Source organism: Mus caroli, unplaced genomic scaffold (genome assembly GCF_978045245.1).
Source record: "Mus caroli unplaced genomic scaffold, Mus_caroli_1 scaffold_11, whole genome shotgun sequence".
Classification (NCBI taxonomy): domain Eukaryota; kingdom Metazoa; phylum Chordata; class Mammalia; order Rodentia; family Muridae; genus Mus; species Mus caroli.
The window spans coordinates 17,701,052-17,717,500 of record NW_028227266.1 but is presented as its reverse complement, the minus strand read 5'-3'; positions in this window follow the sequence as shown (position 1 = coordinate 17,717,500).

Here is a 16,449-nt window from a genome sequence, read left to right as displayed (position 1 = left end):
TTAATTTCAGCACTTGGGAGGCAGAGATAGGCAAATTTCTGAGGCCAGCCTGGTCTATAGAGTGAGTTCCAGGACAGTCAGGACTATACAGAGAAACCCTGTCACAAAAAACAAAAAACAAAAACAAAACAAAAATATTTAAGATTTTAACCAGGCCAGGGATGATGGAAGATGTCTTTAAGCCTTGGGAGGCAGAGGCAGGGAGATCTCTGGGAGTTTAAGGCCTGCCTGGGCTACCTACATAGCCAGTTCCAGGATAGCCATGGCTACATAGAGAGACCCTAAGTTAAAGAACTAAAACCAAAAGATTCAAACACCCAGGGGTCTTTTTTGCCCCTCAAAGAGAGTCATGTAGCCCAGTCTGTCTTGAAATCCTTATGCATCCAGGGAAGGTCTTGAACTGCTGATCTCCTGATGATAGGAGCTTCGCCTGCTCCCGGGCACCAGCCCCCCCCCCCCCTGTCACTAGCTGAGCCCCCCATAGACTTGCGGCCATCAGTCACCTCAAGGTGATACTCCAAGCCCCTCCACATGTAGATGAGGCATCCCTAACGTCTCAGACCAAAACAATTGGAAAAGAGACATGACCTGTGGTCACATAGGCTCAAAACAGAGATCTCCATGCAAATGAGATACCTAGAGGCCCGGAGGGGGAGCCAATAAGCTTTCTTTTCCAGACATCCCTCCCTGCAAAAGGTATTTAATCTCAGGCCCACTCTGAGAAGTGGGGTATGGTTTTACAAATCCACTTTCCACCATGGCATAAATGATTTGGAGCCACAGACTGTCTCTTTTCACTGGGACTGCCATGGGAAGCCATAGAGAAGGCATTTGCCTACAGAGCTGCTGCCTAATCTCCCATAGAAGGCCTCTCTGAGCTCCCAGCCACAACTGCCACCAAGCCTGCTGCTGGGTCAAGCCAAGGACTCTCCCTATGGGACCAGCTGGAGCCCCCTTTTGTACCCCCAGCCCTGGTCTAGATGCAGCCCTTGGGCCCAGACTCCTTTCTCAGCTCTTCCACAACTTCCAGAAGCTCCTGGGTGTCTTAGGGCCTGGGAACCCCACAGCCCCAGCCTCTGAACAAGCTCTGGCTTTCTCATGTCTCCACCTGTGCTTCCCACCTCTGAGTAGTGCCTTGGGGCTTCCCTGTGGCCCAGCACCCACCTGGCAGCAGCAGCGGGTAAGCACGGTAAAACTCCCCGAGCGGCCATGCCCTGTTGGGGAGCAGACACGGAACCCACAGCCCTACACACCTCCACAGCTGGATAATGCCCTGCTGAAGGTGGGACCCAGGGCTTCATGCATTCTAAGGTCAGCACTCTGCAACTGAGCCCCAGTTCTCCATGTTACAGTTATTAGGTCCTCACGTCTTTGGCTTGCCTGGAAGATGGTTCCAGAGATTTCCATTGGACATGGTGATAGTTGGAGGTGAAAGGTACAGAGGGTAAGGTCTGAGTGCTGGTTCAGGGTGAGTTGAGTGGAAAAAAATGAAGTAGGAGTTGAAGTTTGCTGTGATTTGGGAGTTAGAAATTAGAGGCTGGTTAAATTCTCCTGAAACTGAGGGCCAGGCTGTAGCTCAGAGGCAGAGCTTACCCAGCATATGCAAGATTCTGGGTTCCAATTCTACCACCTCAAAAGAAGTGCAGATGAGAGATGAACAGAGTTGGAGACTGGCTTTCTCTATATCGCATGAACCTGTGGCTGTGGAGTTACAGGCGCAGTGATGAGTGGGAAAGACCAGACTTGGAGGGTTGGTGGAATGGATCAGTGGGCAAAGGCACTTGACACACTGCAAGCCTGGAAGCCGAGCTTAATTCCTGGGACCTAGGTAAAGGTGGAAGGAGAGAACTGAATACACGAAGTTGTGCTTTTGACTTCCACACATGCTACACACACACACACACACAGAGAGAGAGAGAGAGAGAGAGAGAGAGAGAGAGAGAGAGAGAGAGAGAGAGAGAGGGAGAGGGAGAGGGAGAGGGAGAGAGAGAGGGGAGAGAGAGAGAGGGGGGGAGAGAGAAAGAAAGAGAGAGAATGAATCTCCACTAAATAAAAGTTTTGTTGGTTAGTGGCTAGGCATGGTGGTGCATGACTTTAATGCTAGCACTTGGGAGGTAGAGGCAGGTGGTTCTTTGTGAGTTCAAAGCTGGTCTGGTCAATATAGTGAGTTCTGGGCCAGCAGGGGTACACAGTGAGGCGAGGCAGTGTGTGTGGTCTGTCTGTCTGTCTGTCTGTCTGTCTGTCTGTCCACCATGTGTGATCAGTGCTCACACAGGCCGGAAGAGGGTGATGGATCCACCCATCCACTGGAGCTGGAGCCACAGACCGTTGGAAGCCGCTGCATGGGCGCTGAGATGAAACCCAGATCTTCTGAAAGAGAAGTCCTTGCTCTTAACTGCTGAATCACCTCTCCAACCTTAAAAACTTGTTTTTAAGGGTTAGGCACAGACTTGTGGACAGAGCCTCTCTATCTTGAGTTCTCCCACTGTGCAATAGGGGCTGGCATGTGGCTCTCTGGTACAGCAGTTACCTGGCATATGCGAGACTCTGGGTTCTATTCCAAGCACCACAAATAAAAAAAATGCATGAATAAACTGTGTATTGATAATTTACAATACCTGATGCAATGTACATGTTGTGTGAATAGTCATTGGGTAGCGGAATAATGATAAGTACATTTTCTGGAGCTGGGTCTCAGCTGGCAAAGGGCTTGCCTAGCAAGCACAAAGATCTGATTCCATTCCCAGCCTGGGATGAACCAGATGTTACTTTAGTTTTATCTCAGCACCTGGGTGATGGAGGCAGGGAAATCAGGACTTCAACATAATCCTCAGCTACAAATTCAGTTGGGGGCTAGCCTGGGCTCCACAAGACCCTCTCTCAATAAGACAGTAAACAGCCCTGGTCTTAGCTTAGTCAGTATAGTGCTTGGATTGCAAGCATGAGGAACTTGGTTGGATTTCCTGAAGCCATGGTGGCTTGTGCTTGTAAACTTCAGAGCCTAGGATGTGGAGACAGATGGAATCCTGGAACTTGGTGGCCAGCCAGCCCAGCCTACTTGGCAGTCTCCAGGCCAATGAAAGACCCTGACACAGAGAGCAAGATGGATGATTGAGGAATGACCATGGAGGTTGTCCTCCAGCCTTCACACGAAGGTGCATGTGAATCCATGAGCTACACACACACACACACACACTTAAACCTGCCAGCGCACAAGAAGTACAGTAATCTCACCTGGGCCCAACTCTTCACAGACACTCTATTCTGTTTGAGAGCCTCATGTAGCCCAGGCTAACCTCATACTTGGTGAGGACCCTCCTGCCTCTACCTCCCAAGTGCTAGGATGACAGCTATGTACTTCCATGATTTTCTGATCTTCCTTGGTTTTGCTGTTCTATCCCCATCTCTTCGCGGGTTTGTGCAGTGCTAAAGACAGGCTTCCTGAGTTTGTGCATGCTAGGCAAGTGCTCTACCCAGCGAGCCAGGTCTCCACTCCTGTGGCCCAGGGTCTGAGGGCAGATCTTCCTTGGTTTTGCAGTCCCACCTCACATACCCCAAGGCTTGCCTTTTGGATAGAAGGGATGATTAGTATATAGCTTAATGAGGATGCTTTAATCAGCCAGAAGCTTGTTAATGAATGAGCAACTCAACCCTGTAAATTTCAGGTTAATTGACAAAGGTGTGAGGAGGGAATTCCATTCTGAGCTCGGCTCAGCTTTTACTGGCGTCATTGCCAGCACTCTGGTGGCTGTTGGGAGAGCCCCCAGCTGATTTGCATATTCAGCAGCTCTAATTAATTGTTTTGTTTCCTCTGAATCTACTGATAGCCCTTGTTCCCAGCTGAGGTGCAGAGGCCAATAAGGGGCTGCCTGGGCTGCATAGGGAGCCATTTGTGGGGATGACCAGCAGGGATTGTGCACCTGGGTATGCAGAGCTGCAGCACATCAGGCACACACATTGACACATATGGAGCTGGGACACATTCAACTTGTCATTGTTGCAGCCTGTCTGTCTGTCTGTCTGTCCATCCATCCATCAGTCTGTCCATCCACCCATTCATCCATCTGTCTGTCTGTCTGTCCTTCCCTCCTCTCCTTTCCTCTTACCCCCTCCCTTTCATGCTTGTCTCTGTGTGTGTGTGTGTGTTTGTGTGTGTGTATGTGTGTGTGTGCACCCTTGGTCACACAGGAAGACCAGAGGAGGGTGTTAACGTCCCTGCTCTCTCTCTCTCTCTCTCTCTCTCTCTCTCTCTCTCTCTCTCTCTCTCTGAATAGACAGGACCTCACTGAACTTGGAGCTATGCTGGAGCAAGGCCCAGGGACCTTTCTGTTTCTATCCCCACAGTGCTGGGGTGACAAGTGCACAGGATCATGCCTGTCCTAGACCTCTGAGCTTAGATCTGCTTGCCCTAAGGATGCTCTTGTACAAGATATTGCCCCAGCCTCCCCTGCTTGTCTGTCTTCTCCTTCTGTCATGCTTTGTCCCGCCCTCCCTTCCTTCTTCCCTTCTTCCTTTCCTCCCTCCCTTTCTTGAATTTTTGACAGAATCTCTTGTAACCCACAAGTTCAAGGACATCTCTGGCTACAAAATTTAAGGCTAGCTTAGGTTATCTGTGAAACTTGGTCTAAGCCCTGCCTGCCCCTCCCCCAAATAAAATAAAAGGATGTCAGCTAACTCTCCATCTCCCCAGCTGCACCTCCCAGGTGTCGGATGGCAAGTCTCACCACAGTGGTTTTTGTGGTGCTGGGGATGGAACTCAGGGCTTTGTGGATACTAGGGAAGTGCTCTAGCCACTGAGCTACAGATGGAGACCCTGTACTGTTGTAGTTGAGGCAGGGTCTGCCTTTGCTTGTGTAGAATAACAGGCGTGTATTTTCACAGCCAGTGGACAATAGCTTTTTATGTTCCCAAAAACCAGAACCTGGGATATGCTCTGCTACCCTTGAGGCTCACCTTGTGGATGGAGCCCTGCTTGCTTATTCATCTGAGCTAGAATCCTAACTCCAGCCCTTCTTAGCTGTGTGACCTTGGGCAAGCAGCTTAGCCTCTCTGAGCTCCACTATAGTCTCTGGTGAAACCCATTCCCAAGTTACTGCAGAGTGGAAATAAACATGGACACCCACCCCTGCCCCCAGCTAGGAAGGGGGCAGAAGTCTGACTCCTCCGTGGTAGGAGCTGCTGGGGCTTCTAAGCGGGAGTTCCAAGTTCCCGTGACCACAGATGAGGGCTCTGTTTCCTGTCTTGGCAGAGCCAGGAAGTCTTATTGGGTCTCCTTGTCCCGCCAACTCGGCCTCAATTCCCAGGCCTGTGACTGGAAGCACATGCTCTGGCCCGCGGCCTCCCTCCTTCCCTCCTCTGCTCCCACTGAGGGCTCCTGAGTCATCCTGACCTCTGTGGCCATTTCTCCCAGGCTCATTCCCACGCCTGTGGGGCGGCTGCTTGTGTGTCAGAGGCCGTTAGTGTGGCTCCATGGGTGTGTGCGCATGACTCCCTGCCAGTGATGGGGACTCGGGGTGGGGGTGGGGTGGGGGGGGATGGGGGTGTGGGGGGGTGTGACTGTGCCCTAACTGTGCAGCTTCTGTGATATGCTCCGTATTAACTGTCTATACTGTCTGTGCAAGTGAGTTCACATGTTAACAATGAACCTTAGGGGTTTAAACATACTTTTTCTTTCTTTTTTTACTGTTTTTTTTTTTGAGACTGTCCTGGAACTCTGTGTAGACCAGGCTGGCCTTGAACTCACAGACATCCACCTGCCTCTGCCTCCCAGTACTAGAATGAAGCCACGACCACCGTGCCAGACCCTGAAGTTTTTATTCGGTACATTTTATTTATTTTGTGGGTAGTGGTTCACTCATGCCCTCAGCGTGGGTGTGCAGGTCAGAGAACAGCTTGCAGGATTCAGTTCTCCCGTTCTACAGTGAGAGTTCCAGGGATCAGGTGGTGAGGTTTGGAGGCAAGCCCCCTTACTTGCTGAGCATTTGCTTGTCCTGGCTTCTGTGTGCATGTGATGTTTGTTTTATGCATATTGGTGGAGTGTGTGTGTGTGTGTGTGTGTGTGTGTGTGTGTGTGTGCATTTGAGGGAGTGTGTGGCTGCCTGCTGCATGCAAGACATCAAATGGGCTCCTCTCTTGCTCCCCTCTTACTTCCTTGAGAGAAGGTCCATCACTGGACTGAAGCTCACTGTTTAAACTATGCTGTCTGGTCAGTATGTTCTCAGGATCTGCCTGTCTCAGCCACCAAATGCTAGGGTTACAGGCCCAGGTTTTTACTAGGGTGCTATGAATTCAAACCCAGACTCCTTGTGCATGTACAGCAAGCCTTTTTATCCACTGAGCCATCTCATAGACCCTCTTATGGTTTGTTTGTTCTTGAACTTTTTCTATGTGTGCAAGTGTGTACACACATGTGGGGCAGGGCCCTGTGTGAGTACATGTATGGAAACAGTTGCTTCTTTGCTTCATTTGCCGGCTTCACTTATGTAAGCAACATATTTGGATCATGTGCACCCCTGTACTTTCTGCTGAACCTCTTGTTTCCAAGAGGACCTCCTACTTTCAGTACCTTTTTTTTTTTTTTAATTATTGAGCATGGCCCCTCACTGAACTGGAAACTCACTGATTCAGCTGGGATTCAGCTGGTGCTGGGATTGCAGGCGACTGTCACCACATCTAATCTTGAGGATTGAATTCAGGCCTTCACACTTCTTAAGTAAGCAGTCTCCTGACAGACCCATCTCCCTAACTCCTGTTGTTTGATTGTTGTTGTTGTTTGTTTGTTTGTTTGCTTGCTTTGGTTTTTCTAAACAGGGTTTGTCTGTGTAGCCCTGGCTCTCCTGGAACTTACTCTGTAGACCAGGCTGGCCTCGAACTCACAGAGATCCTCCTGCTTCTGCCACCCTAGTGCTAGGACTAATGGCGTGTGCCATCACTGCCAGACCTGGTGTTTTGTTTTCAGGACCGGGTCTCACATAGTTCAGGCTGGCCTCAAATTCACCACTGAGCTGAGGACCCTTGAACTCCTGATTCCCCCGCTTCCACCTCTGAGCTGGGGTGACAGGCGTGCACTACCACACTCACTGTGACTGCCAGTGCTGTGGTGTTTGTAAATCAGTTGCCAGAGCAACTGGAGGCCCAGTTCCCATCTCTGTTACTGGGTCAAGGAGCGCATGCATGTGCCTGATGCCGGCAGGTCCCCAGTTCTCAGGCAGTGACACTGACAACGGACTGAAGGGAAGAAGTCTGCGGTGAGCCCAAGGGTCTGGGTGAAACTCAGGCCTCCCTTGAGAGTTTCTTTGGGGACACAGATGAGGCCTGTTCTCCCGGCTGTGGAGGCAGCTAGGCAGCGGGCATTGGGAGACTGATGTGGATGCTGTCTGGCAGGATCCTGAGGAGATGCCAGATGGGAGAAGTGAGGGAGCACTACCTCACCCTGGCGTGGACAGGCCCCACAGACACTCCTGCTACCTCCAAATCTGGAAAGGGCTGGAGCTGGGGCTGTGTTGGTAGAGTGTTTGCCTACCCTAAAAGCTCTGGGTCCCATCCCAGCAACATATAAACTAGATGTGGGGATGCACCTACCAGCCAGCACCTAAGCAGTGGAAGCAAGAGGACCAGGAGCTCAAGGCCATCCCCACAGGGTACTTGCAAGAATACAAGGCACTAGGGCTGGCTATAGCTCAGGAGTACTGTGAATCTAGCATGCTTGAGGCTGGAGTTTCAGTCTTAGCATAGCAGGAAAGAGGGATGGGAGGGAGGAAAGAGAGGAGAGAGAGAGAGGATGAGGAAGAGGAAGAGGAAGGGAGAAAAGAGAGAATACAGGAACTAAAGAGATGACTCAGCCATTAAAGCTACTTCAGAAGTTAAAGCTACTTCAGAGGTTAAAGCTACTTCAGAGGTTAAAGCTACTTCAGAGGTTAAAGCTACTTGCCACTAAGGCTGACAACTTGAGTTCAATCCCTCACATAGTGAAAAAGAACCAACTCCTTCCTGTAAGATATACACAAAATGATATACATGAAATAAATAAATAAATGTGTGTGTGTGTGTGTGTGTAAGAAAGAGAGAGGGGAGAGAGAGAGAGAGGGAAAGAGAAAGAGAGAGAGAGAGAATTCAAGGAAGAAAGGTGTGAAGGGACTTAGCTCAGTGTTGTTTATCTGGAGTCCTACCAGAAGGTAGCTTAAATTAAAGGGTGTTTCTGGCGTAGGAGGAGGGCAGATGGTTGTTCACTGTCCTGAGGTCTCAGGCTGCACAAGGAGGAGCCTCTTTCTGCAGGAAGTATTCATGAATACTTCCTGGGAGGCAGAGGCAAGTTTGTATCTGGTTACATAGCAAGCCATAGGCCAGTCTGGGCTACAGGATGTTAGTATCAAAACCAAACATCACCTTTAAATACAATGTGTGTAAGTGGTGTTTTGTGTGTGTGTTGAGTGTGTGTGTGTTGTGTACAATGTGTTGTGTATGCTGTATTGGGTATGGTATGTTGAGTATCGGATATGTTGTGTTCTGTCTATGCTATGGTATATGTGATGTGTTTTGTGTAGTATTGTGTTGTCTGTTTTGTGTGTTGTGCTACATATGTGCTGTGCTGTGTGTGGTGTAAGTTATGTGCTGTGAATGTGGTGTGCGTGTCAGTGTAGGTGTGTGTACATGTCCACACGTATGCACATGTGGAGAGAGGCTGATGTGAGTGTTTTCTTTATTCACTTGTGGTTTGTTTGTTTTTGAGTCAGGATCTCCCAGTGAGCTTGCTCATTGGTTCAGCTCTGCTGACTGGAGCTTCAGGGATCCATCTTACTCTGCCCAGATCCAAACAAGTGCAGAGATCAGAGGATCAATCTGCCTGCCTCCACCACACCCAGGTCTTCTCATGGGTGTTGGGAGTCCTCATGCTAAAGGAGCAGGCTCTTTACCAAGTGAAACCCCACCCCACCCCAAACACATCTTCAGGGTTTATCTCTGGGAAGCAGGAACCACACCAGGAGCTAGGGTGTGGTGTTGCTTTCCCCTCTCCCCTCACTAAAGTTTAGATAGTGGAACCTTGGCCTAGAGGTTAGTGGAACCTTTAAAAGGTGGGGCTTAGTGGAAGGTGATGCAGCCACTAGGGGGCACTGAGAGAAAGCTCAGTAAAGAGCACTGGCTACTCTTGAAGAGGATTTAGTAAGGGTATAGTGAGGTTATGGGATTCCTTCTCTCTGTCTCTGTCTCTGTCTCTGTCTCTGTCTCTGTCTCTGTCTCTCTCTGTCTCTCTCTGTCTCTCTGTCTCTCTCTCTCTCTCTCTCTCTCTGTGTGTGTGTGTGTGTGTGTTTCGAGACAGAGACTTACTATGTACCTCTAGCTCACTGTAGACCAGGCAGGTCCTGAACACACAGGGTTCTACCAGCCTCTGCCTCCGAGTGCTGGGATGAAAAGCCAGCACCACCATGCTCTCAAAGTGGATCATGCACAGATCAGGTTGGCTTCTGTACTCTCTGGCTCTCTGTCCTGCCTTGTGACCAACCTCTTTCTTACATGCCCACTACAATCCCCCCACCCCCTACTCCTCCATTCCCTTACCCCCACTACCACCACCATGAGAGTCTATCTAGAGTCTAACAGATGCAAGTGCTCTGCCCTTGAACCTCCAGAGAGACTTCTGTTGTTGTTGTTGTTGTTGTTTTTAAACCTTTTATGGATTCTTTGAGAATTTCACATCATGCACCCCCGTTCCACTCACCTCCCCAACCCTTCATATCTGCCTTCCACCCTTGTAACCGCCCCACAAAAGAAAGTAAAAAATAAAAAATTAAACAAAACCCAAATCCATCTGCCATGGGAGCTGTGTCACAGTGCATCCCACTGTAAATAAAAAATAAAATAAAACCAAAGTCATCCTGTCGTGGAAGCTGTGTCACGGTGCATCCCACAGTACACCCTTTTCCACACCGCTTTGCTTGCAAATGTTCGTTACAATGAGTCATTGGTCTGGTTAAAGGTTTCTGGTTTCTGCTATGCTATCAATACTGGATTCTCACCAGGACTCCTCTCTGATATCCTGTTGCTGCCTGGTGTCATGGAGATCCTGCAGCTTTGGGTCTGCAGGACTGGCCTCTTCCTGCACTCCAACAATTCATCCATGGGGCAGATGTTGGGATGGGACAACTCAAAAGTCCTGGATCTGGGCCTGGGTGGTGTCTGAGGTGCCAGCCTGACAGCTCTCCCACATCCACACCACCAGGGTGAGCTCTCCTCCAGCACTGCCTGGGCTAGCTCACCTTATGCTGCAGCCAGCAAGACAGGGGCCAGCTCTCTTGGTGCCCCAAGAGGGCCAAGGGCCATCAGGGCCAGCTAAACTCTGTGTGTGTGTGTGTCTGTGTGTGTTTGTGTGTGTTTGGGGTGTGTGTGTGCTCTCCAGAGTGTTACAACTGGTGAGGGGCAGATACAGTTCCTGGCTCTCATGACTGGGGGTCAGCTCTGGGGTGGGAGTGGGGATGGGGGTGGGGGAGCATCTCTCCTCCGCCCACACCACCTCATGGCAGACAAGTAGCCAGAGCTAGCTCACTATCACACCCTGGGGTCAGCTTGCTTGGCTCCCACCACCAGGGCCAGCTCTACTATGTTGCCCAGGCATGGTGCAGGGCCTGCTTTCAGAGTACAGCCTGCAAGGGGTGGGGCTAGATCTCCTGAGAGCCACAGCCAGTGGTGGGGGCAGCTCTCCACAGCCCTTGAATATCAGCTTGGTCCCTGGAGGCAGCCCAGACCAGAGACATCTGCATGGCCTTTGTTATAATATGAGCCACAGACATCAACACAGTCCCCTGCTGCTGTATAGCCATGGACCCAAATGTGGCCCTCAGTGGCAGCACAGGCTGGCACCATGGCCTTAGGTGGCAGGGCAGGCCACTCACAACAGGCTGTTCCTCTCCACCCTCAATCTCCAGGTCCACGTCTCTTCTTAATGTTCAAACCATTCGGCTTCTCTTTCTCTCCCACGTGTCTATCACTTACCTTAACATTGCAGTGGCTCCCACTGCGGTTAAGTCACACCATGGGCAAGACTTTGGGTGTCTTGCCCACCAGAGCTGTGTGGCAGCGGCAGACCTATAGACCTCTGTTCTTTTAAATAAAAAAAAAAATAGTGTGTATGTGTGTGTTCGAGCATGTGTGTACATTTGTCATGGCACATGTGCAGAGGTCAGGGGACAACCTGTAGAGTTGGTTTTCTTCTCTCACCGTGTGGGTTCTGGGGCAGCAAATGTTCAGGGAGTCTCATGTCTACTTGAATTGCTTCTGTTCTGACTGGGTGAGCCAGATCCCTGCACGGTTTGGATTAGATCTGTCTGATGACTGGTGAAGGACAGCTTTGGGTTCTGTATTACAGCAACGTGAAGTGAAGTGAGACCCCAGGGATCTTGGTAGTACAGCTCAGCAGCTGGCTGGGAGGATGGGGCTAGGAGTGGAGATGGTCTCACTGGCTTACCAATGAGCTGCTGCCTCTTCCCACTCTACTGATCCCCTACACACCAGGGTCAAGGAACTCATCAGAGAGACCCGCATTCTGTCCTCAGTGAGCGGGCAGAGACAGATGTGTGCAACCATCCTCAGCAGCCTGAGAACTTCCCCTAGATATTTAGGGACTCCAGCTCAGGCTACACTGAGATTTGTGGCTTTGAAACAGAAGAGAATTTCAGTTTATGAAACAGTTGGGGATTTTATTAAAATGGCTCTTTTTCACTTTGTTGGTTTTTTGTTTTGTTTTGTTTTTGAGACAGGGTTTCCTGTATTGTTGTGACTGCCCTGGAACTCCCTCTGTAGACCAGGCTGGCCTGGAAACTCACAGAGATCCACCTGGCTCTGCCTGGTGAGTGCTGGAATTAAAGGTGCATATCACAGCTGCCCAGCTTCCCTTTTTATATGTATTTATTTTTGAGGTCTGGAGAGATGGCTCAGCAGTTAAGAGCACTGGCTGCTCTTGTAGTGTTTGATCCTCAGCACACAATTGTGTGCTGAAGGTTGGTGGCTCACGGTCATCTGTAGCCCCTGTCCCAGAGGATCCCATGGCCTCTTCTGGTCTTCTGGGACACCAGGCAAACACGTGGTACACTGAGATCCTGAAGGCAAAGCATCCAAACACACAATTCTTTAAAATTTATTTTTACTTATGTGTGTATGTAGGTAGCCAGAGGCCAGAAGAGGGCTTCCTACGGGTGAAGCTGGGGTTACGGACAATTGTGAGCTGCCCATCATAGATGCCTGGAACTGAACTCAGGGCTTCTGTGAGAGTAGCCTGTGCTCTTAACTGCTACTGAGCCACCTTTTAGGCCTCAATTTTTTATATATGCATTTACATATATAAAAATATATGATCTATTATACAATAATATACAACATAATATGATATAAATTATATATCTTATAACAATATAATTCTATTATATACAAATTAAGTATTATTTTAAATAAATGCTAATTATGTAAAATTTATTAATATGTTTTTATGTTTATTATATTTTATATATTCTATTTTACTTTATATATTCTATTTTTAAATATATTTTATTTTAAAATACATTTCATGTTTTATATATTATATAAAATACATTATGTATTTTATATGTTAATATATGTTATTAATTTATTTAAATTATCAATGATACGATTAATTTAAATAAGTAATAAGTAATAGACCATATGTTATTATATTTTAATATAGTTTACTGTATTATATATTTTAAATTATCATATTGTGTTTTATATATTATAGTAATATAATAAATATTATGTTTTAATACATTTATTAATATAAGCATTCATTATTAAAATAAAAATAAAAACATAAATACATATATATTTTGTATTATGTATAAAATAATTATATTGTGTAATATATATATATTGTATATATGTATGTATATATACATAGTCAAGATAGGGTTTCTCTGTGTAGCCCAGGCTGTGTTAGAACTCACTCTGTAGACCAGGCTACTCTCAAACTCAGAGATCTGTCTGCCTCTGCCTCTGGAATACTGAGAATAAAGGAGTGAGAGTGTACCACCACTGCCCTGCTCAATATATATTTGGATTATATATTTATTGACATTATTATTGTGTATATGGTTTCTTTTTGTGTATATGGTTGTTTTGCCTGCCAGTATTGTGTGCCTGTATGTATACCTGTGCAACATGTGTGGTTCCTGAGGCGGCCAGAACATGGTATCTAGTCCATTAAAACAGGACTTATAGATGGTTTTGAGCTGCCAAGTGGGTTTTGAAGAAGTGAACCTGTGTCCTCTGAAAGAGCAGCCTGGGCTCTCAACCTCTGAGCCATTCTCCAGTTCCCCTCAAGACATTTTAATATGAGCTGATGCCCAAGGTTTAAGAGAAAAGGGCATTCAGGGTTAAAAGACATGCCTGAAGGTCTGAATGTGGGCTTCTCAAAGAAGAGTCGTGAGGCACGGCGAGAGATGCTCACCCACGTGAGGGTACAGGCATCTCAAGACAGGTCACAATGAACTGTCTTAGCATCAGCCATGTAGACCCTTTCAGTGACTCCAGTCAAAAGGTCACTGTAGAGTGGCTCAGGAGGCACCTTGGGTGGAATTATATTGGATAAGGTAGAACCTGGTGAGATTCCTAGAAGATTGCTGGATTAGAACAGGTGATGGTGTGGGACTTTCGACTCTGCCAGACAGAGGCTTCAACAAGACATCCCTCTCTTTCTATCTTTTCTCAACCCCAGAGCTCAGTAGGCTAAGACGTGTGTGCAGCCCTGAGTTCCAGGCCAGCCTTGGCTGTATATCAAGGCTGTGTCTCAAGCAAATAAAACAAAACTTGACTCTGAGAACCTTGAGACGACCAAGGACAGCAAAGGCACAGTGCTGGCCCAGGCTTGTGAGTGGACTGATGGTGGCAAGGGGCACTTTTCAGCAGGACACTTGACACAGTGTGATAGGGACTCTCACATTAGCACTGACCACTGATGTGGTCGCTGCAGTGGCATTAACTATATCTGCTTGGGTCCTATCATCAGAAGCAACAACAGCCCTGAGCTGAGCATGGTAGGATGCTATCCTAGCAAGCACAGGACCCTGGGGATCACCCCTAGCTTTAAACTAGGTGCAAAGGTACATGACTGTTATCCACTACACAAGAGGTGGAGGCAGGAGGATCAGGAGCTTGAGTTGGAGGCCAACCCGGGTTACATCTTTTAAAAAGTAAAATATTAATTAAAATAGATCTACCACAGTACACTATAGGGACTTCCACATGAGGAAGGGTCAAGCCTCCATCTTCCCAAAGACACAGGAACTAGGGAAGAATTAGTTCTCAAAGTTCCAAGTGGCAGATGCTAAGCCACAGAAGGAACTTCCTAAAGAGACTGAGACCAGAGGTGACAACAGCCACATCTAGACACACTTACAGGAGTGGAGGATGGAGAGGGAAAGAGGGAGGGAGAGATATAATCTGGTTTTACCTTTCCTCCTGCCCTCTATTTTCCTTTCACCTCCTAGTGTCTGGACCTGGTTACAAGGAAGGAAACCTGGGAGATGTAGTTTGCAGTGTGCAAAGGATGCTGGGAAATGTAGTTTAAGGGGTTTGTTTGAGGAGGATGCTGGAGAGACAGGTAAATAGAGGCACTCAGAACTTTAGCACCAAAGGTTAATTATGCCACAGAAGCCGTAGGTTGTTCGTGGTAGTGACCACTTCCCTGACATTGTTCAGGGAGGACAATTAGTATGGTCTGGATAAAATGGCCCTCATAGACTTTAGTAGGTTTGAGCACTTGGTCCTTACCTGATAGTGTTTGTTTGTTTAGGAAATCTGCGAACAGGAACAGCCTAGTAGAACTGGCCGGTGGGGACTGGGCCCTGAAACTGGTATCTGCTTGGCCTGGGCTCTCTCCTTCCTCATCTGAAAGATGTCAGGAGCCTCCATCATACTCTCTGGCTGTCGTACATTCCCACCATGACAGAGTGTGAATTAACTGTTCCCCAGTGGGGCTGGAGAGATGGCTCAGTGGGTAAAGCGCTTGCTAAACAAGCTTGGGACCTGAGTTTGGGTCCTCAGCAGCCACATAAAAGCCAGGTACAGCCAGGCAGACTGCTCAGTGGTTAAGAACACTGACTATTCTTTTATAAGACAGGAGTTCCATTCCCAGCAACTATGTCAGATGGTCATGAACTCCAGCTCCAATGAATCTGACCCTCTTCTGACCTGCCTTTCATGAGAACACAGGCACAGAGGTGTTTGTATGCGCATGTGCTCATGCACACACACACGCACACGCACACGCACACACACACACACATTGAAAGGACCTCCAAGACCAAGTTCTCAGCAAAGGGGATTTATTTGCCCGAAGGCACAGAGGGCAGGGAAGGAGAGACAAGATAGGGGATAGAGGATGAAGGAGTGGGGAAGGGAACAAGGGAGACGGGGAAGGGGTATCTGCCCTGGAGGGGCACAAAGTCCTGCCACTGGATAGTCATGCCTCATAGGAAAATGGCAGCTAAGGAAGAAACCCTGTTTTAAGATGATGTGTTTAATTTTAGTTGGGCGTGTTAATTAGGTGAGCCAAAAAGGGCTTTTGATTGCTGGACTTCAATATTCTGGTAGTTGGACCTGGGTGGTCGCTTCAGAAGGAGGAAATGGCCAAATAAGGGAATAGACCTCGGTGGCTAGCTTTAGGAATGTAATCTAAACATTTTAGAAAGGCAGAGGGAATGAAGGAGAAGGGCAAGGCCTGTCAGAACCATGTTTACCAGGCTGAACTGGCCAGAGTACACACACACACACACACACACACACACACACACACACACACACACACACACTCACACACAGCCCTGCCTTTAATCCCAGGGTGGGCAGAGGTGGTGGATCTCTGTGAGCTAGAGGCCAGCCTGGTCTATATAGAGAGTTCCAGGGGCCATCCAAAGCTACATAGTGAAACACAGTCTCACTAAACAAAGGTAGTCCAGTGATGTGCTGTTTAGTTTTTGTCCACTTGACACAAACCAAGACAGCCTGGGAAAGAAGGAATTGCACTTGAGGAATGGCCTCCATCAGACTGGCCTGTGGGCATTTCTCCTCCATCAGACCAGCCTGTAGGCATTTCTCCAGGGCGTTTAATAAACTGTTGATCGCTATGGAAGGACCCAGCTTATTATGAGCAGTGCAATCCAGGTGGTCCTGGGCTGTGTAAGAAAGCAGGCTGAGGAAGCCATGGAAAGCAAGCCAGTGAGCAGCAGTCCTCCATGGTCCCCTACCTTGAGTTCTGGCCATGGCTTCCTCAGTGATAGACTATATCCCATAAGCCATGTAAACCTTTCTTCACCCATGTTGTTTTGGATCAGTGTTTTAAGACAGCAGCGAACTAGAACACACACACACACACACACACACACACACACACACACACACACACACACACACACCACACACACACACCAAACTAGAACAAGCCCAGAG